The sequence below is a fragment of the Lissotriton vulgaris genome, chromosome 8, assembly GCF_964263255.1.
Source record: "Lissotriton vulgaris chromosome 8, aLisVul1.2, whole genome shotgun sequence".
Taxonomy (NCBI): domain Eukaryota; kingdom Metazoa; phylum Chordata; class Amphibia; order Caudata; family Salamandridae; genus Lissotriton; species Lissotriton vulgaris.
Window position 1 is genome coordinate 561795824 of NC_141696.1, and position 22112 is coordinate 561817935.

The 22112-nt window shown below is 49.3% G+C and overlaps 1 protein-coding gene across 1 annotated transcript in view; it reads right to left on the reverse strand.

Moving 5' to 3' along the window:
- Positions 1 to 22112, reverse strand: part of CLYBL (citramalyl-CoA lyase) — a 2598854-nt gene that overhangs the window by 70626 nt on the left and 2506116 nt on the right. The gene's annotated exons all lie outside the window — the stretch shown is intronic.

A 22112-nucleotide genomic window follows, 5' to 3' on the forward strand; every position in this document is an offset into this window, starting at 1 on the left:
GGACTCCAGTAATGGCCGCCATAAGGTCTGTCAGCGTCGGCTCATCCCTTGCAGGAGCGTCTCCTTCTCCACCCACGGGGCCTTTTTTCGATTCTATCGGTGACCCTTTAGGCAGAGTGTAGCAATCCAATTTGTTGGATTGAACGATTCTGGCTCCCCTTGTGGACTTGGGCAAGGATTTATCCGAGTCGGTTTTGGCCGCCATCTCGCCTTACGATGACAAATACCTCTTCTCCACACCTATCGTCGGGGTCGCAGTTTCTCCGCCCGCCCCGGATATCCTCTCAGACTATCGAACTCTCGGGGAGGTGTTGCATAATCCAGGGGTCTTCACCGCTTTTAATTGCTCCCCAACTGTCAAAATACCACGTAGCCCAGCGCGGTATACCTAATTCCCAGGCAAGGTCCTTCGTAGCCCAGAGCAGACGTCCCAGCCAGCACCCCCACTGAGATCTCCCCCCCTTTACAGCTGGGGTCCACAAAGGTTCTATCTGGCAGCTCCTTACCACATTTGAAATTATGTCTAGCAACACCTCACAGCTCACTCCGGTAGTGTCCGCAAGTCCTTGGGCGTTTCTCACGCCGGGTGGACCCCAGGGTCAGTTCTCGTGGCGTATTCCCTCCTCTGGCCACCTACAAGACATCAGCAGGGGTCTCCCCCCAGGGGTCAGTCATGCCAATATTCCTGACTGAGCGGTCCTCCTCACCGCCTCTGGCTGCTATACGGCTCCTCTGGGTGACCCATCCACTACTACTCCTCGGGGCCACGCCGCCGTCCAGGTCTCTAGGGCCGGGTCACTGACAACAGCCAACGGCCAGTCCTCCAAGGAGCCGCACCAATAATATGGCAAGTTGGGAGAGAGAACCCCCTGTGTCTCGGGGGGTGCGGGGGGGACCCCAACATACACACCAGTCAGATCCATGCAGCAGGATCACACCATTCACCGGGCAGTCTCCAGGGGCCGCCAGACTCTCCCGGGGCACTCATTCACGAGTAAACAGGTAAGTGTAGCAGGTAGTTCAGTGCCTGCGCCCCTCCTCTATTACCCAGTCGGGGCTTCAATGTTGTAGGGCCTGCCGCATAGCTCGGGCCGATCGCGGCTCACAACAAAATCGGGTCGACCCCACCGGGCCCGCGGCGGCCGATGTTATTGCATTAAAGGGCGGCCGCGCAGCTACTCAAGGTCCCGACCTCCCAGAGGAGGTAGGCCCTGATGTTCAAGACCGCTTTTCTTCGCCGGCGGACCTCGGGGGCGGCCCGAAATAACACCTGCGGGCGTCACTGCAGCTCTTCTACCAGGGAGAGTGTTAAGGGCTCAGGATGATGAGCAGGATGCAGCTGCCGGAGAGGGAGGTCGGCGGAGCCGAGTCCCTAAGCGGCCATCTTGGTCGCTGTTGTGGCTCCTCCCAGATATTACTTTTTAAACAAAAAAACTATGATCTTCTGATGATCAATATTTACCACTGTATTATTGACCCCACAGTAACTAGCAATATTGATGACCCCGAAGTTCATTTGTTAGACTTTGAGGACAAACAAAAATAAGAGGCAATGATTCTATTGCTAGGTGACCTTAATACTCGCACCTGCAATCCCAAATATGTTACGACTTGCAGCTTACAGGATGTCACAGGTTTAGAGAGGTGCACTTGAAGCACACCCTATGTGGGGACACCTTAAACAGAATAATAGCGCCTAAAAATTTGGTATTTGCAAATGATTATACGTCACCCTACGGCATTCTATACAAATCTCATAAAGGTATTGGAAATTGTGGTGATATTGATTTCATGATAGTCTCATCAGATCTCGCTCGTATTCTAAAGGTGTACAAGGTGATTGTAAGCTGCATAAGTGATCGTATCCTGGTCACCTTACATCTCAATTTTGACCTAGTTGATAATGGTGCTCAGGTTTCCACTAGGAATATTAAGTTCTCATAGAAAAAGAGGGTTTGTATTAAGTGGGACAAGGTTGATAAGCATCAATTTATGCAAGATTTTGAGAGTATGAACCAGCAAGCCTATACCTTAGGCTTACGACAGGGGGGAAGACCCACAGGTTATTATCAACTTACACCATTCCTTATGTATCAACATCTCAACAATGTTAGCAAAGCGCAAACGTTCTAGTTAAACTCAACTTGGTTGGCTTAATCATGCCTTCTAGCTCTACGGGAGTGTGTGAGAAGTTAGCCTGGTATATGATGTCCACTAGTTCTAGTGATTTAGAAAAGGGGGTGGTGATGAACAGAGTGTCTGAGTTAAACAGACCACTCTTACCCAGTCCAAAGATCAGGGCTTGATCCATCACCGTTATTTATCTCACTGCCCCATCCCAGCTCAGAACCTGGCTATATGCAAATCAGTCTGTCCCTGGCCCAGTGCATCATGGGAACAGGGCAGACTAAACTACCAAGCCAATTCTTCACCAGAAAGGAGACAAGCTATCGGGGACCGGTTTCTGGCATTTCGGCCTTCTTCGGCCCGGCTTGCTTGAATCCTGATGGAGCAGTGAGAAAGGGACTCATGTCTGAGTATACCCTGCCACACCTATAGTGGCCAAAAACGATTTAGAAAAGGGGGTGGTGATGAACAGAGTGTCTGAGTTAAACAGACCACTCTTACCCAGTCCAAAGATCTATCACCGTTATTTATCTCACTGCCCCATCCCAGCTCAGAACCTGGCTATATGCAAATCAGTCTGTCCCTGGCCCAGTGCATCATGGGAATAGGGCAGACTAAACTACCAAGCCAATTCTTCACCAGAAAGGAGACAAGCTACCGGGGACCGGTTTCTGGCATTTCAGCCTTCTTCGGCCCGGCTTGCTTGAATCCTGATGGAGCAGTGAGAAAGGGACTCATGTCTGAGTATACCCTGCCACACCTATAGTGGCCAAAAACGATTTAGAAAAGGGGGTGGTGATGAACAGAGTGTCTGAGTTAAACAGACCACTCTTACCCAGTCCAAAGATCAGGGCTTGATCCATCACCGTTATTTATCTCACTGCCCCATCCCAGCTCAGAACCTGGCTATATGCAAATCAGTCTGTCCCTGGCCCAGTGCATCATGGGAACAGGGCAGACTAAACTACCAAGCCAATTCTTCACCAGAAAGGAGACAAGCTACCGGGGACCGGTTTCTGGCATTTCAGCCTTCTTCGGCCCGGCTTGCTTGAATCCTGATGGAGCAGTGAGAAAGGGACTCATGTCTGAGTATACCCTGCCACACCTATAGTGGCCAAAAACGATTTAGAAAAGGGGGTGGTGATGAACAGAGTGTCTGAGTTAAACAGACCACTCTTACCCAGTCCAAAGATCAGGGCTTGATCCATCACCGTTATTTATCTCACTGCCCCATCCCAGCTCAGAACCTGGCTATATGCAAATCAGTCTGTCCCTGGCCCAGTGCATCATGGGAACAGGGCAGACTAAACTACCAAGCCAATTCTTCACCAGAAAGGAGACAAGCTACCGGGGACCGGTTTCTGGCATTTCAGCCTTCTTCGGCCCGGCTTGCTTGAATCCTGATGGAGCAGTGAGAAAGGGACTCATGTCTGAGTATACCCTGCCACACCTATAGTGGCCAAAAACGATTTAGAAAAGGGGGTGGTGATGAACAGAGTGTCTGAGTTAAACAGACCACTCTTACCCAGTCCAAAGTTCTAGTGGGCACCTTGTACCAGTCTAATCGACCCTTATTGCTGATGGTTGTAAATTCAACCTTATAGAAAGCTATCCTAGGGGTAGCAATGGCGAGCAGTCTTCAGGCTAAGACTTCAGAGAGCGAATTAAGCTAGTTGTTTTACCAATTATAATCTCTTGAGTACCAAATGAAAGCACACCACACAAGGGATACATCAAATATATATGTATTTATTCTAAACACAACCCCTTTGAACTCTTTATGAGGTCAGAGGTAAAAGTACAATACAAGGAACTTAATTACCATACCATAAGTTGCACAGTATACGTTTTGCCCTAGGGGCCTCACAAACCATATACTAAAGTAGTGGTATAAGAACCACGTGAGAAATAGAAAGCAGGCATGGGCCCTGTGGAATCGCTGGGGCTTCACAGGACAACCAGAGGTTAGGATGTAGGAGGCCCACGGGAGACACATGCAGTGTCTAAACACAGCCGCAGGTTACCATTGACTTTCTATGGGAAACAAACAAGTTACAATTTTAAAGAAAAAGGGTACAAGAAGGTGAACTGCGATGGAACCCCTTTAGACTAGGAGATTTGGAGAGTCAATACCCATGGGAGAACCGGACTACTCGTGTTACCTCACCCAGGGAAGCCGGGTGCATAGGTGTCTTTTCGTGTCAGGTTTCGTCGTCAATTCCAATGAAGAGCTGCAAAGAAGTGCTGCAGGTGACCAGAAGAAAAGTGTCCGGGTGGATCCAAGAGTGGATCGGAGATGTGAAGAACCTGAAAGCAGAGGAGACAGAGTCTGGGTCACTAGCCAGTGACCTGGGCGGAGACAGAAAGATGCCACTGGATGTCGGGTGATTTCAGGTGAAAAGGTGAAGTTTGTCTCTTCAGTCACGAGGATCAGGAGGTGTCGACCATGACCAGTAGCTGGATCCGAGCTGTCCCACAAAGGATCTAGTTGACTGCGGTGTGGGTATCTGGATTGGACCCAACAATCCTTGACAAACGCAACCCACGCAGGATGTCGAGATTGGATTCGGTGCAGACCAGCACGGTCTGTGGAACTTCTCCTTTGCAGGGAAGTTGGAGCAAGCCTGGAGCAACGAGGAAAGCAAGTTGAAACAAAGGATTGTCTTCTTGGGGGCTCACTAGGCAACAGACTTGGAACCGCAAAGACGCGTTGAAGGGAAATGCACAAAGCGGGCCCACGGGACACTCGTGGAGTGTGGGCCTCTGAGCTTCGGTGCAAAAGGTGCTCGGGTCTGGAGCTTCAAGCACCCCAATGCACAACTTCGGGATACCTAGGGAAGTTGATGCAGGTAGCAAAATGCAGGATGTCCAGGAGTTCTGGTCCCACGTCTCTCGTGTTCGCTACGGGTCTCAGCTTTGATGTGAGCAAAGGTCGGGTCAGAGATGTCTGAAAGTCCGTGTCCAGTGTCGCAGATTCTTCAGTGTCCGGCAGGAGCCTCGAAAATGCAAAACGGCAAAGATGCTTTTTGTGCCTGTTTGAACAGGGTGGTCACTCCTTCACCACAAGGGAGATTTCTTCCATCTTCCATTTGATATGGAATGTCAAAGGTCCAGGATATATATTGCAGAGTTTCGTCCAGGGTAATCTAAAGTCCTAGGGACTGGGGTACTATACTTTGTCAGATATACGGGTCGCTATTTGTATGGAAAGCAATAATAAACCATTATAATAAAGTTCCACTCTTCTTTATTTTAGTAAATGCAGCCGAAATGAAAAGAAACAAAAACAAAGGGTTTCGTATGGGGGCTGTTCCTTGGCTACCAAGTATCTTCCATATAAGAGAAGTTCGTTCTGGTACTCTGTTTCTCTGTGGAGTTCACTACCGATTCAGGGAGCAGCCCAAATGCGAATAGAGTAAAAGAAAAAAAAAAACCTCGGTCAGTGGTTTAGGAAGCAACTACTTCCATCTTTGGGGAACAGGAGTGAGGGAGATTTGCACCACTAAACCATCACATAAGTGGAGTTTGCCGTGACTTTTCCTCCCCTTTTATGTAGCCCTCCCTCTCCCGTGCCCGGTGAACCCTTGACAAGTCGCCCGTACCTTAGCAAGCCACCCTCTTCCGTGAGGATGGCTGGACAACTTGTGGTTCTGTTCTCCTCTCGCTTGGGGCTTCTCTCAAGCAGCGACGACACTGGAGGTGGCATCGTTCCCAGCGGGAACTCCTGCAGTCTGCTCCGGCACTCGGCTGTCTTCCTCCCTTTCGGTCCACGCTACAAACTCTTCTCGGGGATCTTCCGGTTCCGCGTTGTTTCTGAGGCTCGGCCCTCTTGATTTGCTCTACTGCTCCTCCAATAGGTCAGGATTGGATGATGTCATAGGCCACGCCTCTGTAGATTTGTCATGAGGATCCTTAAAGGGCTCTAGACCTGCCTGCGCAGAGGGGGATACGACGTCGGTAAGTACTCTATCCGTGTCATAGGGCAGGAATGTCTGCAGTTCGTTGTCGGACTCATGACACATGCCCCCCCTTGGGTTTCCCCGATCGGGGGAAAGAGGAAACCGGAACAGATAATCCGCATTACCTTGTTCTATGCCCTTACGGTGACGCACCTCAAAGCGGAAAGGTTACAGTGTCAGGAACCAGCAAAGGACCCTATCATTAGTACCCTTATTTCTCTGAAGCCAGGTGAGGGGGGCATCGTTGGTATATAATTTAAAAGATCTTCCTTCTAGGTAATACCTGAGCTTTTCTATACTCCACTTCAGGGCTAGACACTCCTTTTCTATGGTGGGATACCCTGTTTCTCTGGGGAATAGTTTTCTACTGATGAATAGAATAAGACGTTCTAACCCATCATTATCAAGTTGAGTAAGGACTGCTCCTATCCCTACCCCGGAAGCGTCTGTCTGAAGGATGAATGGTTTTTGAAAATTCGGAGTAAGCAATACGGGTGATGCAGTCCAAGAAGTCTTCAAAGCCCTGAAGGCTTCGATCTCTTGTTCAGAGGGCTTTTTGATGCGACTAGCCGTGATGGACTTTTTGAGTAAGTCAGTAAGAGGGACATCTGTCTGGGAGAACAGGGGAATGAACCGCCTATAGTACCCAATAAGGCCAAGGAAAGCCCTCATCTCTTTTTTTATAGTGGGAAAATGAGTGTCTTGAATGGCCCTTTCCATGTCTGATTGCGGCTCAATGAGCCCCTTTCTCAACAGATACCCTAAGTATTTTACCTTCTGGAAGGCAAACGTAGATTTTTTTTTGCGTTGATGTGAAGATTGGCCTCCCTTAGTTCAGTAAGAATGGCCGAAAGGTGGGCTCGGTGTTCGTCCTACGTTCTGCTAAATACAACAATATCGTCCAGATAGGCCGACGAATACCCAGAGCGGCTTTTCAGGAGGGTGTCCATAAGTCTCTGAAAGCTAGCAGGGGCGCCATGAAGACCAAAAGGTAACACTGTAAAATGGAATAGCTCATCAGAAGCCGAAAATGCTGTCTTCTCCTGGTCGGTCGGATGGAGAGGGATCTGCCAATAGCCCTTGGTGAGGTCAATGGTGGATATATATCGAGCCTCACCCAGGCGCTCAATTAACTCATCCACCCTGGGAAGGGGGTACCCGTCTTGTTTAGAGTTGAGATTTACAGCTCTAAAATCAATACAAAAATGGGTGCTTCCATCAGGTTTCAGGAAAAGAACGATAGGTGAACACCAATTACTTTTGGAAAGTACCACTACTCCCATTTCTAACATGTCTTCCACTTCTTTCTGTAAAGCCGCGCGACGGGCCTCGGGGACCCGATAGGGTTTTGTTTAACTACAACACCGTCAAGGGTAGGTATTGAGTGAGCAGTTAAAGAGGTTTTGCCAGGTTGGCTGGAAAATGAGAGGAGAAGAGCCTGTAACTCTGCTTTCTCCTTCGTGGTCAATTCAGGACTATAAACTGTATCATGGACTGTGCTGTGCATTTGGGCAACAAACAAAACATTACAAGGTTTTTTTGGGGTCGGACCAAACCATTTCTTTAGTATGTTAATGTGGTACATTTGAGTTTTTTTGGGGGAGAGACGCAATAGGTAAGTAGTCTTTCCCATTTTTCTTACGATCTCGAAAGGAACCTGCCATTCTTTTCTTAGTTTGTGTGAGGATGAGGGAAGAAGTATCAATACCCAGTCACCAGCCTGAAAAACTCTTAACTTTGTCCCTTTGTCATATTGTTGTTTGTGCTCTTTTTGTGTCTTTACTAGATTTTCTTGGGCTAAGGCTCTTGTTTGTGAAGTCTCACCTTTACCTGACTCGCGTAAACAAGTAGGGCATGTGCTTCAGAAGCACCCTGTTCTTCCCAAGTTTCTTTCATAATCTCTAGGAGGGTACGTGGCCGCCCTCCGAATAAGAGCTCAAATGGAGAGACACCTAGGCTAGACTGGACCGTACTTCGTAGCACAAATAATGCCAAACGAAGAAGCTGATCCCAATTTCTCCCATCCCTGGACAAAAGTTTTCTTAACATGAGTTTTAGATTACCGTTATTCCGTTCCACTAAGCCGTCTGTTTGGAGGTGGTACACTGATGTTTTTATGTGTTTAATATCTAACTGTTTACACACTTCCTTCATTAGACGGGATACAAAAGGTGTGCCCTGGTCAGTAAGTATTTCTCTTGGGAATCCCATTCTTAAAAAAACCTCTATCAGTTTCTGTGAAATGGTTGTGGTAGTGGCTGCTCGTAAAGGAAGGGCTTCAGGGTATCGGGTAGCGTAATCAACAATCATAAGAACATATTGATGTCCTGTAGCGGACTTAGGAAGGGGGCCTATTAAATCCATCCTGAGGCATTCAAAGGGGCGCCTCATAATGGGTAAAGGCTGTAAAGGAGCTTTAGGAGGGATAAAGGGGTTCCTTTTCTGGCATATACTACACTCCTGACAATACATTTTAATCTGTAGATATATGCCAGGCCAATAAAAATGATCTAAGATTGCCTTGCTAGTTTTTTCAGCTCCTACATGTCCTGAAAGCAGATGGGAATGGCCAAAAAAAGGATTTGATCCCTAAAACACGTGGGTACTAATAATTGGGGCTCAGCCCCTTCCTTGGCGATCCGGCATAGAAGCCCGTTTCTCTCCTCAAAGGAAGGATAACTTCTCTTTTGGTTGTCTTTTATTTCCTGTGCTCTCTGCCATGCATGTCTAAGGGATGCATCGTTCAATTGGGCTCCCCTGAAGTTCTTATCCATAGCCCAAGGCTCTGAGGTTAACAGGGTGTCATGAAGGTTCTCTGGTGGGGTTCCTGGTTTAAGGGCACTGGCTAGGAGGAGGGGGAAACAAGGATTGTCCACCCCTAGAATCAATGGTTCAGGAAGGGAGTGAAGACCTCCTACAGTAATAGTGGTCTGTGTGTCTGTCTTAGTGCATATTGGTAATTGAGCTACAGGATAGACCCTAACATCCCCATGTACACAGCGTAGGTTAACGGTCTTCCCTGGTGTGACAGTGGAGATAGGGACTATATCCTCTCGGGCCACTGAGTGTTTAAACCCTGAGTCAAGGAGGGCTTTTATTTCCCTGTTATTCACTATGAGACTTACATAATACATATGCCCCATCTCTTGTGCATATAGGACCGATCGAGGTGGGTAGCTAACGTCCATCGGTTCGTCCTCAGTCTTTTCTTTTTTCTTCCTACAAAAGCAGGCTATGTGGCCCCACTCGCCGCACTCAAAACATTGGGGGCTAGAGGTGATGGGTTTGTCAGGCCTCTCAGGTCGAGATCTTTGGGATTCCGAGTGACTCTTAATGGTTTTCTTTTCAAATCTCGTGGATAGGGATCCTTTCTGGGGTCTTTCTGGTTCCTTGGGGGGGGGGGGGGCACGGTACTGGGCGTGGGTGAAAGACGTAGCTATTTCAACGGCTTGCTCAATAGACAGGTTGGCGTGTTGTTGAAGCCACCTTTGTGTGTTAAAAGGCAGGATTTCTAGATATTGTTCTAAATATATTTTGTTCATAACATCATTAATGGTAGATTCCTGTGGCTTCAACCAGCGACCGGCAGCGTCTTTCATTTTATAAAAAAGTGTTTTGGGTGTATCACTTGCGGTTCCTCGTTCTTGTCTGAACTTGAGTCGGAGCGCTTCTTCATCAATTCCGAGGCGGTCCAGGATATGTTGTTTTACGACCCCGTAAGTGGCTGTACCATCCCTGTTAATGGTCCGGTAAGCTGCCTGAGCTTCAGCTGTGAGCAATGGTGCTAAATAGAAAGGCCAGCGGTCAGTGGGCCATCCACTGGCCCTAGCTGCTCTCTCGAAGTTCAAAAAGAAAGCTATGGGATCCTCTCCATGTACATATTTCTGAAGCGGTACACCTGTACCAGCTGGGGCAGGGCCTCTCCCTTGTCCCAGGCCTATCAGATGTTGATTCTGCCCTTCTGCTAATTTGGTCATATTTTCCGCCTGGGCCTGTATAGCTGCAGAAAAGGCCGCCCTGTCCAATTCAGCCTGGTTGGTGCTTCTTTCAATGGCCCATTCTAATTTGGTTTGGCCTTCCTTCAATTGATACTTGAGATTCTCCATTGTGTAACTATGGAGGCTATGCCCGCATTCTCCACCACTTGTCAGATATACAAGTCGCTATTTGTATGGAAGGCAATAATAAACCATTATAATAAAGTTCCACTCTTCTTTATTTTAGTAAATGCACCCGAAATGAAAAGAAACAAAAACAAAGGGTTTCCGTTTGGGGGCTGTTCCTTGGCTACCAAGTATCTTCCATATAGGAGAAGTCCATTCTGGTACTCTGTTTCTCCGTGGAGGGCACTTTCCGATTCAGGGAGCTGCCCAAATGCGAATAGAGTAAAAGAAAACCAAACAAAAAACGTCGGGTAAGTGGTTTAGGAAGCAACTACTTCCATCTTTGGGGAACAGGAGTGAGGGTGGTTTGCACCACTAAACTATCACCTAAGTGGAGTTCGCCGTGACTTTTCCTCCCCTTTTATGTAGCCCTCCCTCTCCCGTGCCCGGTGAAACCTTGCCAAGTCGCCCTCTTCCGTGAGGGTGGCTGGACAACGCTTGGTTCTGTTCTCCTCCCGCTTGGGGCTTCCCCCAAGCAGCGACGACGCTGGAGGTGGCGTCCTTCCCAGCGGGAACTCCTGCAGTCTGCTCCGGCACTCAGCTTTCTTCCTCCCCTTCGGTCCACGCCACAAACCCTTCTCGGGGATTTTCCGGTTCCACGTTGTTTCTGAGGCTCTGCCCTCTTGTTTTGCTCTGCTGCTCCTCCAATAGGTCAGGATTGGATGATGTCATAGGATCCTTAAAGGCTCCAGACCTGCCTGCACAGAGGGGGATACGACGTCGGTAAGTACTCTTTACGTGTCATAGGGCAGTAATGTCTGCAGTTCGTTGTCGGACTCATGACACACTTATAGTAAGTTTAGGGGTTGGACTAACTCTAAGGTCCCTCCAATGGGTGGACCTGGGGTGGTTACACCCCTTCCCCTTTGTCCAGGCTTACGCCAGAGCTGGGGCTAAGTGCACAGCAATCGATTTGAACAGGGAAATGCATGGAGCACCTAATGTGCCCCAGGTAGTGTCTGAAAAGCATTCACTGAATGCAACCCTCCCTGCCCCAATACACAAAAGCCTGTCTGGGGAGGTGCCAGCATGCACCTCTCTGGACAGAAAACCTATTGTCCAGGCCTCCCCTGCCAGAGTTTTGTCCAGCAACAGGAGGGCAGACTCGTGTCTGTGGCAGCAGCATCCATTTTGCAATGCTGAGGCTCTGTTTTAACCGGGTAAACCAGTAACTACATGTATTCTCCCTCTAGAAGGGTGAAATGCTACCCCAGCTGCCAGGACTGGCGGGGGGGGGGTTAGTATTCCAAAGTGTTTGACACCTTACACAACATGTTTTGATAAAGCCAAACCAAAGTTAGCATTAACCGCGAGGATTATAATGCACTTAAGAGTATATGGTATGGCTATATCATAGAACAGCTATAAGGAGATGGTTCCGAAAGCTGCAGTGGGGCTCATCTCATGCTAGGGCACCCTCTCACATAAAACCATAAAACCAAGCACTCTGCCTCCAGGATTGTCAAGGCCTGCCATAGGAGTGACTTATAGGTGTATATGTGTCTATATATGTATATAGATATAGATATAGGTATACTATACTATATGTTATGTTATGTTAAATGGGACTTTTATAGCGCAACGGCTACTCCAAAGGAGTGTCCCGGCGCTTTTGTGCTCCAGACCAAAGAAAGAGCTGGAAAACATAACAGTAAAAAGAGCAGGGGCCTAAAGAGGGGGCAGATTATCCAGTGAACAGCCAGGTTTTTAAGTCTTTTCTGAAGGCAAGCAGGTTAGCGGTGTTTCGCAAGGACACCGGTAAGGAATTCCATAGCTGCGGAGCAAGAAAGCTAAAGGACCGGCCGCCTAGCCGAGCCCTTTTGATGCGTGGCACCCGAGCCAAAGCCAAAGCTTCTGACCTGAGGGATCGTACAGGTTGATAGAAGTCCAGCCTCCTCTGAAGATATTTGGCACCATTGCCATGCAAGGCCTTATGGGCGAGAGTCATGGCCTTGAAAAGTATCCTCTTCCGCACCGGAAGCCAGTGAAGGGATACGAGGAGATTGGAGGCACTGGTGCGGCGGTGCAGGCCAAAAATTGCACGAGCAGCAGCGTTCTGAGTAACCTGCAAACGCTGGAGGAGGTATTCAGGCAGACCCAGATATAGGACATTTGCATAGTCCAATCTGGACCCTATGAGTGCCTGAACAGTGATCCTCCGATGTTCCTCCGAGAGAAGGGGAAAGAACTTGCGCAACATTCTGAGTATCCCAAAGCATGTTCCCGTAAGAGTGGAAACCTGGGATTTGAGCGAGAGCTCGTTGTCAATTTTAACCCCCAGGTTCTTAGCCCACTTAGAGGACTGAGTGGGAGGGAACATGTCAGCAGGCCACCATCCCTGCCAATCTGGTTCTGATGGGCATCCGAAGAATAGTATTTCGGATTTGTCCGAGTTGCATTTGAGGCTGTTGTGTGAAAACCAGCTAAAGACAGCCCCAAGGCACTCGCAGATCCTTTCTCCATCGAACTCTTCGCTCTTACGACAGGTGAATAGAAGCTGGGTGTCGTCAGCATAAGAGACGATCCGGGCCCCGTAGGACTCCGCCAGTGTCGCCAGAGGGGTCATAAGGATGTTAAATAGAGTGGGGCTCAATACAGAGCCCTGAGGCACTCCGACTCCCAATGGCGGCATATCGGCGGACCCGGGTGGGACCCAGACCGTCTGCCGGCGGTTGGCCAGAAAGGAACGAAACCAGTTGAGCACCGTCCCCCCTAGACCGATGTTATGAAGTCTAGTGAGGAGATCCTCGTGGGGGACGGTGTCAAACGCCGCCGACAGGTCTAGCATGACTAACATCACCCTGCCTCCTGTGTCCAGGACCTCCTTCACGATCTCCGAGACTTCCAGGAGCGCCGTCTCGGTGCTTAAGTTGGAACGAAAGCCCGATTGGGATTCATGAAGTAACTCATTAGACTCCAGGAAGTTAGAAAGCACGCTGTGCACGTGTTTCTCCAGGATCTTGGTCAGTGCTGGAAGGAGCGAGATTGGCCTATAATTAGAAGGCGCCTCTGGATCAAGATTGGGCTTCTTGATCAGGGGGATGACCATGGCTTGCTTCCAGGCCTGGGGCAGAAAACCCTGACTCAGGGATAAATTGAGGATAGGATTAGCTATGGGATTAATGACATCTGCCATTTTCGCTAAGAATTTTGCTGGACACGGATCTAATGGTGAGCCTGATTTAAGGTTCCTCATCAAGGCTAAGGATGCGGCAACCGGAAGGGGAGGAAAGTGTAGCAAAGCTGGGCCAGGAGGAGACAGGAAGACTGTCTCCGTCGGCATCGTAGATAAATCATCTAACGCTCTCGACGGGAAAGAATCCTGAATTAGCTTGATTTTGGTGGTGAAGAAATTGGCAATAGTGTTAGCCCAGGTCTCCACCGGGGCACCCTGAGTAGAGGTTGTCCGGGGGCTGGTGAATTCACGTACAATTGAAAAAATCTCCTTACAGGAGTTAGCTGCGTCTTCAATCCTTTTAGCGAAGTAACATTTCTTGCCCTGTAAGATAAGATCGTGGTAGGACTTCATCATGATTTTATAGCGTTGTTTGGCTTCAGGCTCATACTGGACTCTCCACGCCCGCTCAGCAGCTTTACATTGCCTACGAGCGTGGGCTAAATCCTCCGTAAACCAGGGGGCAGAGACCCGCCGGGCAGCAGATCTGGGTGGCTGTGAGGGAGCGAGCTCATTTAGTCTGGCAAGAAGCCAGGATTGTAGGCTCTCCAGATCTTTCTCCAGGTCGCCAGTACAGGAAACAGGGTGATCTGCCAGGGCATGCGTTAGCATGTCTGGGGTCACCCGGTGGAATGCCCTATAGCTGCTGCCCTGCTGCCTCATGACACTGGCCGGAGATCTATCTAAGTAAGGGGTGATTACACCACCATACGCAGGCTGTAAGAACAGACCTGTGGTATCAGTTTGGAAGGCAAACCAGGGGTGGCACAATGCATGCTGCTGCGACTGGTAGGCCTAGGGTGCACCTATGCCCTGGGTACCTATGGTACACTATACAGGGGCTCACAGGGGTGACCCAGTAAACAATCTGGTATGTACCTAAAGTACATGGTATCAATTTAGAGAGAGAACAGCTGGGCTGTGGGCCTGATTAGCCGGTCCACAGCCACACTAAAATCGAAAAGCCAGAGAATCACAGCAAAAAGTGGGGGTAACCATAGGAAGCAGACCCTACTCTCCTACAAAGTGCCCACGTGATAAGAATAAAGTAATTTCAACTTGGCGGGTTAAAAAAGAGTCAGTGGCAGCAAGTAAGACAGAAATCAGGAATAAAGCTTGGCAAGATCTAGAATCTGAAGGAAAGTTGAAAAGCAGCAGCACCTTCTGAAAAGTAGTTAACATCCCTTTCTTTTCAGGCTACAGTTGGCCTCAGATAGAAACAGTAATCCCAGTACAAGCATGGGTCGAGCATTTTACCAAGATGTTTGACCCGATTAACATGGATCAAGGCAAAACAGCCATATATGAGACTACTTTCAGGCAAAGCGCCTGCACTTATTTAAAGATTATCTTTCACTTTCGGCCTCCATAATTACAAATGTCTTGTGAGCAGCTATTGAAGGTCCACATGTTCCAAATTGGCAGAAGGCTATAGTCGTCTTAATCTTTAAGAAGCGGACAAGGGCCTTCCCTGCTGTTATTGCCCGATTTCCCTGCTGGATTGTATAGTCAAGATTTAGGTTAGGGTGATTCTTTTAAGGCTTGAGGAATGGATACTAGAGAATAAGCCACTGTCTGATGTGGAGTTTGGGTTTCCTCCTGGGCTGTGTACCATTGACCATTGCCTTTACTTACAACTCATCACTGAAACAAGCATTTGCAATGCAGTAGGTCTCGCATTTGCCAGAGTTTGAGCTATTGGCATTGTAAATGACAATACTTTTTATTTATGTGTTTTTAAAACCTACAAGTGGTGCATAAACACTCACTTTGCACTTATAGTCGTTGCTTAGGAGAAGCAAGGCTGGAGGTAACTGCCTCTTTTACTGCCAGTCTTGCTTCTCGTAAGCAAGGACTATATGTTTAAAGTGCCTGTTTGTGCATCACTTGTAGGTTTTCAAAACACCTAAATAAAATGCATTGTCATTTACAATGCCAATAACGCAAACTCTCGCAAATGCGGGACCTATTGCATTGCAAATGCTAGTTGAATTTTGAAGAGACATAATATTGTGTATTGTATTTATTGCATGAATTACATGCCAAACATGTTCATGGCTTGGCTCCTGCACAGGCTCTTAGAGCCAAGCCAGACCATTGGCTTGCTCAGCCGGACTCCCCTGCTCATTTGCTGGCCCGCCTCCTCTAGTTTTCATGCACACTGCACCCCACAACTGATCTTTAGATACCCTTGTGCTCTTAAGGTGCACAGCACTAAAGCACTCACCTCGGGCACAACGCCCTGTGCTCCCTTGAGGCCATCACTATTTACTAGGGTTAAGGATAGCGTGGGCCGTCCTGGTGCACATAACATTGTGGTCCATGCTCTGTAGGCGCTGATGCAAGTATGTTAGCAGGTCTGTGTGCACACGTACCTGTACACATTTTGCTTTGTGAGCCTGGACGTTAGTAAGTGTGCTGGTCCGTTCGCACGAGCTCCCTTGGGTGTGTGCGCGCCCCTTTTCCTTTGCCAATGCTTGTTGCAGTGTACGATTGAGAGCCGCTTTCTCCGATATATCTGTCTTGCTGAATTTGTTGATTTTAATTACACGCTGCGGCGCTGATTGGAATTGATTTTAGCAGTGATTTAGAAACATCCCTTCTGGTGGACCTTGTCTTCAGGATTACTTGTCAGTGGCTCAATGTGAAATGGAAACTTCACCTCAGAGCAGGTGGGGGGGTTAAAGCGAGCAGCTGGTGGCCAAGATGGCGACCTAACCAGACGCTGGATCGTGAGGCTCCCCGGCCCTGAGCCCACTTCAACCCCTAAATAATGCGTCTCTACCCCCTAAAGCACCCACATTTTCCCGGTACCACTGGAGAAAGCAGCGATCTCAACTTAGGCGGGCTCCGGTCGCTTGTGCTCTCCTGCTGGAGAAAGAGCTGAGTCCCGCACGGAGCTGCTCCGCCTTCCCACCTAGCTGGGAGAGGGCGAGCACTGACCTGCCGACGAGGCTCTAGAAGGACTCCAACCGGGGGGTATACTGGCGGACGGCGATAGCTGAGTGCTACCCTGCACCGAGACCCACGATCTGGCAGCGGCACTCCCCCTTGAGGCAAGCGGGTGCGAAACTCGAAGCCCCGGTCTCTGGCCTACCCGGAGCGGGCTGCAAGAATCCCCGGCGACCCTGGCGATTTGCGATTCTCGCGGATTGCGAATTTACCGAAAATCCGCAAAATCCGCGAGCGAAACGGATTTTCCGCCCATGCTTAGTCACCTAGCAGCTCTTGACACTGATCGAGCAGAATATGCGGCGCTCAGGCTGAAACACGCCTACTACGCCGGCGGAGACTGATGCGGGCGGTTACTAGCTAATCGGCTCCGGTTGGCCCGGCAACATCAGAAAGTGAAGGAAATTACGCGCACTGATGGGTCTACCATGCTGGAGACATTCTGCGACTTTTATGCACGCCTCTACGAGGGCACGCCCCTGAATGTCAATGCAGCGACTAGGTATCTGGACTCGGTCACACTCCCATCTTTGGCATGGGAACAATCCAAATGGCTTGAGAGAGACATTCGCACGGAGGAAGGAGTCGCGGCGATAGCGCGCCTTAAGGTGGGGAAAGCACCGGGCCAGGACGGCTACTCCTCCTCCTTTTACAAAACCTTCTGCACCACCCTAGCGCCATTGCTCACTCGCCTGTTTAACTTATTCGCAGACCCAGGAGCAATCCCACCGGACCTCCTTCGTGCCTCTATTTCGGTCATTCCAAAACCAGGGAAGGATAGAACCCGATGTGGGGCATATCGACCAATCTCCCTCCTTAATGTCGACCTTAAATTGTACACTAGCATTCTTGCTACGCGTCTCGCAGCCCATCTGCCGGGCTTAGTGGATCCCGATCAGGCGGGCTTTGTTCCCGACCGGCAGACAGTTGACAACACAAAGAGATTAGCACACCTGATCGAAAAAGCCTCCAGAATCCCTGGGGAATACATGATGTTAGCGGTCGACGCAGAGAAGGCATTCGACCGGGTCCACTGGCCTTATCTTGAATTGGTCCTTGCCAGGTTTGGGGTGGGGGAGAAGTTTCGAACCCTGGTCTTTAACTGCTACAACGTGCCCTCTGCGGTGGTGAGAGTCAATGGCTACACCTCGACTGCGTTCTCCATCGAGAGAGAGACGAGACAGGGGTGCCCCCTGTCGCCCCTACTCTTTGCCCTCTACATAGAACCCCTCGCTTCTCGTATACGGCAGCGTCAGACGGATATGGGCATCAAGTCCGGTGGCGATTTTCATGCCATCGGCCTCTATGCGGATGATGTCCTACTCGCCCTGGACAGTCCGCGGACGGCACTGCCGGCGTGCGTGGCGGAGCTTGAGGCATTTGCTGTGGTGTCCGGGTTCAAGATGAATACGGACAAATCTATAGCTTTGGACCTGTCCCTCACGGACTCGACTCGAGCTTACCTACAGACCCTCTTGCCAGTCCAATGGGCCACGGACACAGTTCCATGCTTGGGAATCCAACTCGCCCCGACCCTGCCCGCATGGTCACTGCCAACTATACTACCTTGCGCACCCGCATCCGCGCGGAGCTAGATTGATGGAGACATCTTCCTCTATCCTAACTGGGCCGCATAGCGGCAGTGAAGATGACCATCCTACCGCAAATTTTATATCTCTTTATATCTCTTTCGCTCTCTACCACAACGACCCCCGATGGGCTGGATACGGCAAACTCAATCAGACCTGGCCAACTTTATTTGGCAGGGTCGGAAACCCCGACTGAAGAGAACGCTCGCCACCTTAGCTCCGGAGGAAGGAGGCTTGGGCGTCCCTGACCTGCATAAATACTACCAGGCGGCCCAACTGCGCTATCTGGTGGAATGGAGTAAGTAGGAATCCGACAAACACTGGCTCTTTCAGGACCAGGCAGTGGCCGGGCTGCCGCTGCAGGAGATACCATTTCTACCCCGAGCCCATAGGCCGCCCAACCTCTATGCGTCTTTAATCACTCGGGCTGCCCTGGAGGTCTGGGATGCGACTAACATAACTTATGGCTTGACCACATTTCCCTCTCCCCTTACCCCCCTGGTGGATAACCCTGACTTCACTCCTGGCGCGGCTAAGGAAATCTTTGCACATTGGAGGCCGGCAGGTTGCCGCTTCCTTTATCATATCTACGACTCAGAAGGGGTACTCCCCTTCCAGCTTTTTAAACAGGAATATGACTTCTCTGAAGCTGAGCGCATGAGATACTTGCGGGTGCGTCACTGGGCGTTGCAGCCGCAGGTGCGAGCGACGGCCGATAGGAAATTTACCGCATACGGGCGTTGGCTTTTCTCGCGTACTTCCGATTCCAAACTCATTTCAGACCTTTATAAACTGATTCAGACACCAACTACACACATCTACAACCCGGGAAGAGAACAGTGGGAAAGAGAACTGGGCAGATCCCTGAGCCATAAAGAGTGGGGGAACATCGCATACAGGGCCAGGCACTCAGCGTACCACATGGGTCTCACAGAAACACTCACGAAAGTATTCCTATATTGGTACTACACTCCAGAGAGAATGTCCGAGATGGACCCCTCCAAGGATAAGCTATGCTGGAGGGGCTGTGGACACACAGGGACTTTGGTACACATCCTATGGGACTGCCCGCTCCTCCAATCATATTGGACACACATCTTAGATGAAGTGGACACGCACTTCTGGACAGAACTGCCCCGCTTTCCTGCCTATATCCTACTAGGCCTCCCCAATGCACTAACCTATCCACTACGCTCTCGTAGGGGCTGTCAACTGGCCATAGCTCTTGGGTCTGCTATGCAGAACATCCTTGTACACTGGCGTACTGCTATTGTTCCTACCACCACAGGTTGGCCCCACCGGATGTGGCATGTGTTGGGCATGGAGAAGCTATCACTCACGGCAGCGGGGAAAGGGGAACAATTTGAAGAATTATGGCAGCCCTTTAGAGCGCTACTAATGACTGAATTTACAGAGATAACTTGTCCCAAATATCTCCGATTGTTACGCCTGACAGCACCCATAGCTACGGACCCTTGATACACGAGGCATGAGATGCTCCGACGCTGAGCTTTAGAACTGTGGGGAGTTGGATGGGAGCTCTGGACTAGGGTGGGGGGAGGGGGGCGTGGGGGGTGTTGATAGGGGAGGTTGGGCTGAGGGTGGGAGGAGGTGGTTCCTGGGTTTTTCTAAATTTTGTATTTTCTTGGTTCAATGCGTTTTCCTCCCCGACAGGCTGGACATTGCTGTTACTATCAGTATTGAACTAAGCGTCCTGCCTCCACTGAGGTTTAATACTTGGCTCGGGTGTAACCACAATGCTTACTGTACTATTTGCACTGTCTTTCCATAATAAAAAAGATTTAAACCTAAAGCGAGCCGCTGCGTCGCGTGGAGGCCGGGCCCCCGAGTAGCGCGAGTGCGGGATCGTTTTAAAGAAGATGCCTGTCCAAACGAGAGAGGAATAGAAAGCATCCCACTTATGCATTCTGGGGATCGAATTTCGAAAGACTCAGTGCCGCATTAGGTTGCGCTTATTTACCGCCGTCAGTAGACACTTTGTGGGAGAGATTCACAATACCTACAAACAAGATATACAGCGGTCCTAAACTACAAGTACACAATCATCACTCGCTTTTTAAAACTACTGATAGAGTTGCTAGTTACTCTGAATCTCAGGCATCTTGGACATAAGATAAACAACGGTTTTTATAAATGAACATAACGACCCTTAGAACCAACAACCAGCAGAAAAAGTCTATACCTGACAATTTTAGTAGCAACATAAAAATAAACCCTGAAGTCTATGCTTGAAGCTTGATAGGAATCCTTTTCCAGAATAGAAGATACCCAACCATGCAGGGGCTATAAAATATTGTTTGTGAATACATGAATATTCTGCAAGACAGGTCCTGAGGAAGGCGGTTCTACACTGCCGAAACGCGTCGACCTTGCGTATTAATTTGCACTTTCATCTGCGATCCCTCAGACGCAGAATCAAGAATGAATGCAGTATGTATGATAAGAAAGGGGTGTATGTGTTTGTAAGAATGTTTATTGTTTTGTATATCGTTTTCTCTGCATGGAATAGTCTTTTACTGATGGTGTTATAATATGATGTGTTTTATACTATGTGTTTTTTGTAAATCATATTAATTGATGCAATACATTGATAAATGAGAAAACTTTTGTACTAAGAAATAGAACTAAAAAGAAAAAAATAATAAAATTATAAAGTTCCCCCCCAAAAATTTTTTTTCTCTTGATGTTTGCCCTTATGTGTTAAAATACAAAAACTAAAATGTTGGATACGTTCCATTGAAATTATAAAGGTCAAGGGGGAATATATATTATTTGTCAATGCTTTGCCTTTCCTCTCTTTCCCCGACCATTACAGTAACAATAGAGGGGGTCCCATTCTCATGTTGAGGGCGGGCCCCCACCCTCAAGAGTGCCTCCTTTCAACCCAAGGCTTAAGAATGTCTGGGGCGCACGGAAGCGTGGGGCCGCGGCCACGTTCAGAGGGAGGCCGCATCGGTTGCTTGCAGTGTGTGCAGGGGGGAGGGAGGGACTTTATGGGAGAATACCAGCCGCTCAGGAATCGCTTGAGTTCATGCATAATGTTGGTGCTCTGCGTGGGCCCTGTCCTCCACGCCCCCACGCCGCTTATCCATGTGTCGTTCATTTAAATAAATAACTATTACTACTGCCCATTGTAATCCTTCCCGGTTCGGGGGGATGAAAGGCTGCATTGACCCTGCCAGGCGCTAACTTCTTCTGACCTGCAAGTCGCTCCTGATGCCAACTGGAAGTGCTCACCACGCAGAGACATCTTTCCGAATCGGAGAGACCTTTACACAACTTTTCAGGACATTGGAATGCCTTTAATTATGGCACTGCATCTAGTTATGTGCATATGTCGCATCGTCTGCAGTGTGACCTGGGCATGTCCCCTCTACGACCCCGTGAGCCTGAGGCACCAGGAGTTTACGTGTGTTGACAGTGAAACAGCTCCATGCCTCTTCCAGTCCTGCAGCTGACTCTGGACAGCCGCAGCTGGGAGTATCGAAAAGAGCCCCGATGCCACACTACGACTTTACGCTATGCAAGTTCTATTTAACCATACAGCTTATGAAACTGCAGGCCCCATACTGCAAAGCAGTGTGATGTAAAACCAAGGCCTCACATACAAACAATTGTTGCATGCTTCCAGTGCATTCCTACTGTGAGAGGACCCATGGCGCCATGCCGTTCTCACTCTGGCCCCATGCCATCGAGTAATGGGCATGAAGACGCATGAAGCTGAGCCAACACTTTAAGCCGGAACCTCTCCTCTAACAGCAGGGTACTCATGCTAATCGTAAATCTTTTCTTTCTTTAACAATCGAGATATGCTCCTACTAAAAAAAAGTCCACTTCGTTTACCTTTTATCTTTAAGTTTAAATTCCAAGGATCAAAGCCCCACAATAAGGCAGCTCCTATAAACAAGGCACGTAAGATACACTTGCTTTTTACCTAGCACATGGGTGGCACACCATTCCTCCTGACGCGAGGCGAAGGCTGTCCCCGCGGCTCAGCAGAGGCAGGGAGGGCTGCTCCGTGGCCCTCCGCCACTGGACTATAACCGCCTCGATGAAGTCACCGTGCAGCGCCCCCCCAGGACGGCGCGCTCGCCCCGCTCAAGCTCCCTCATGGCAGCATTTGTTG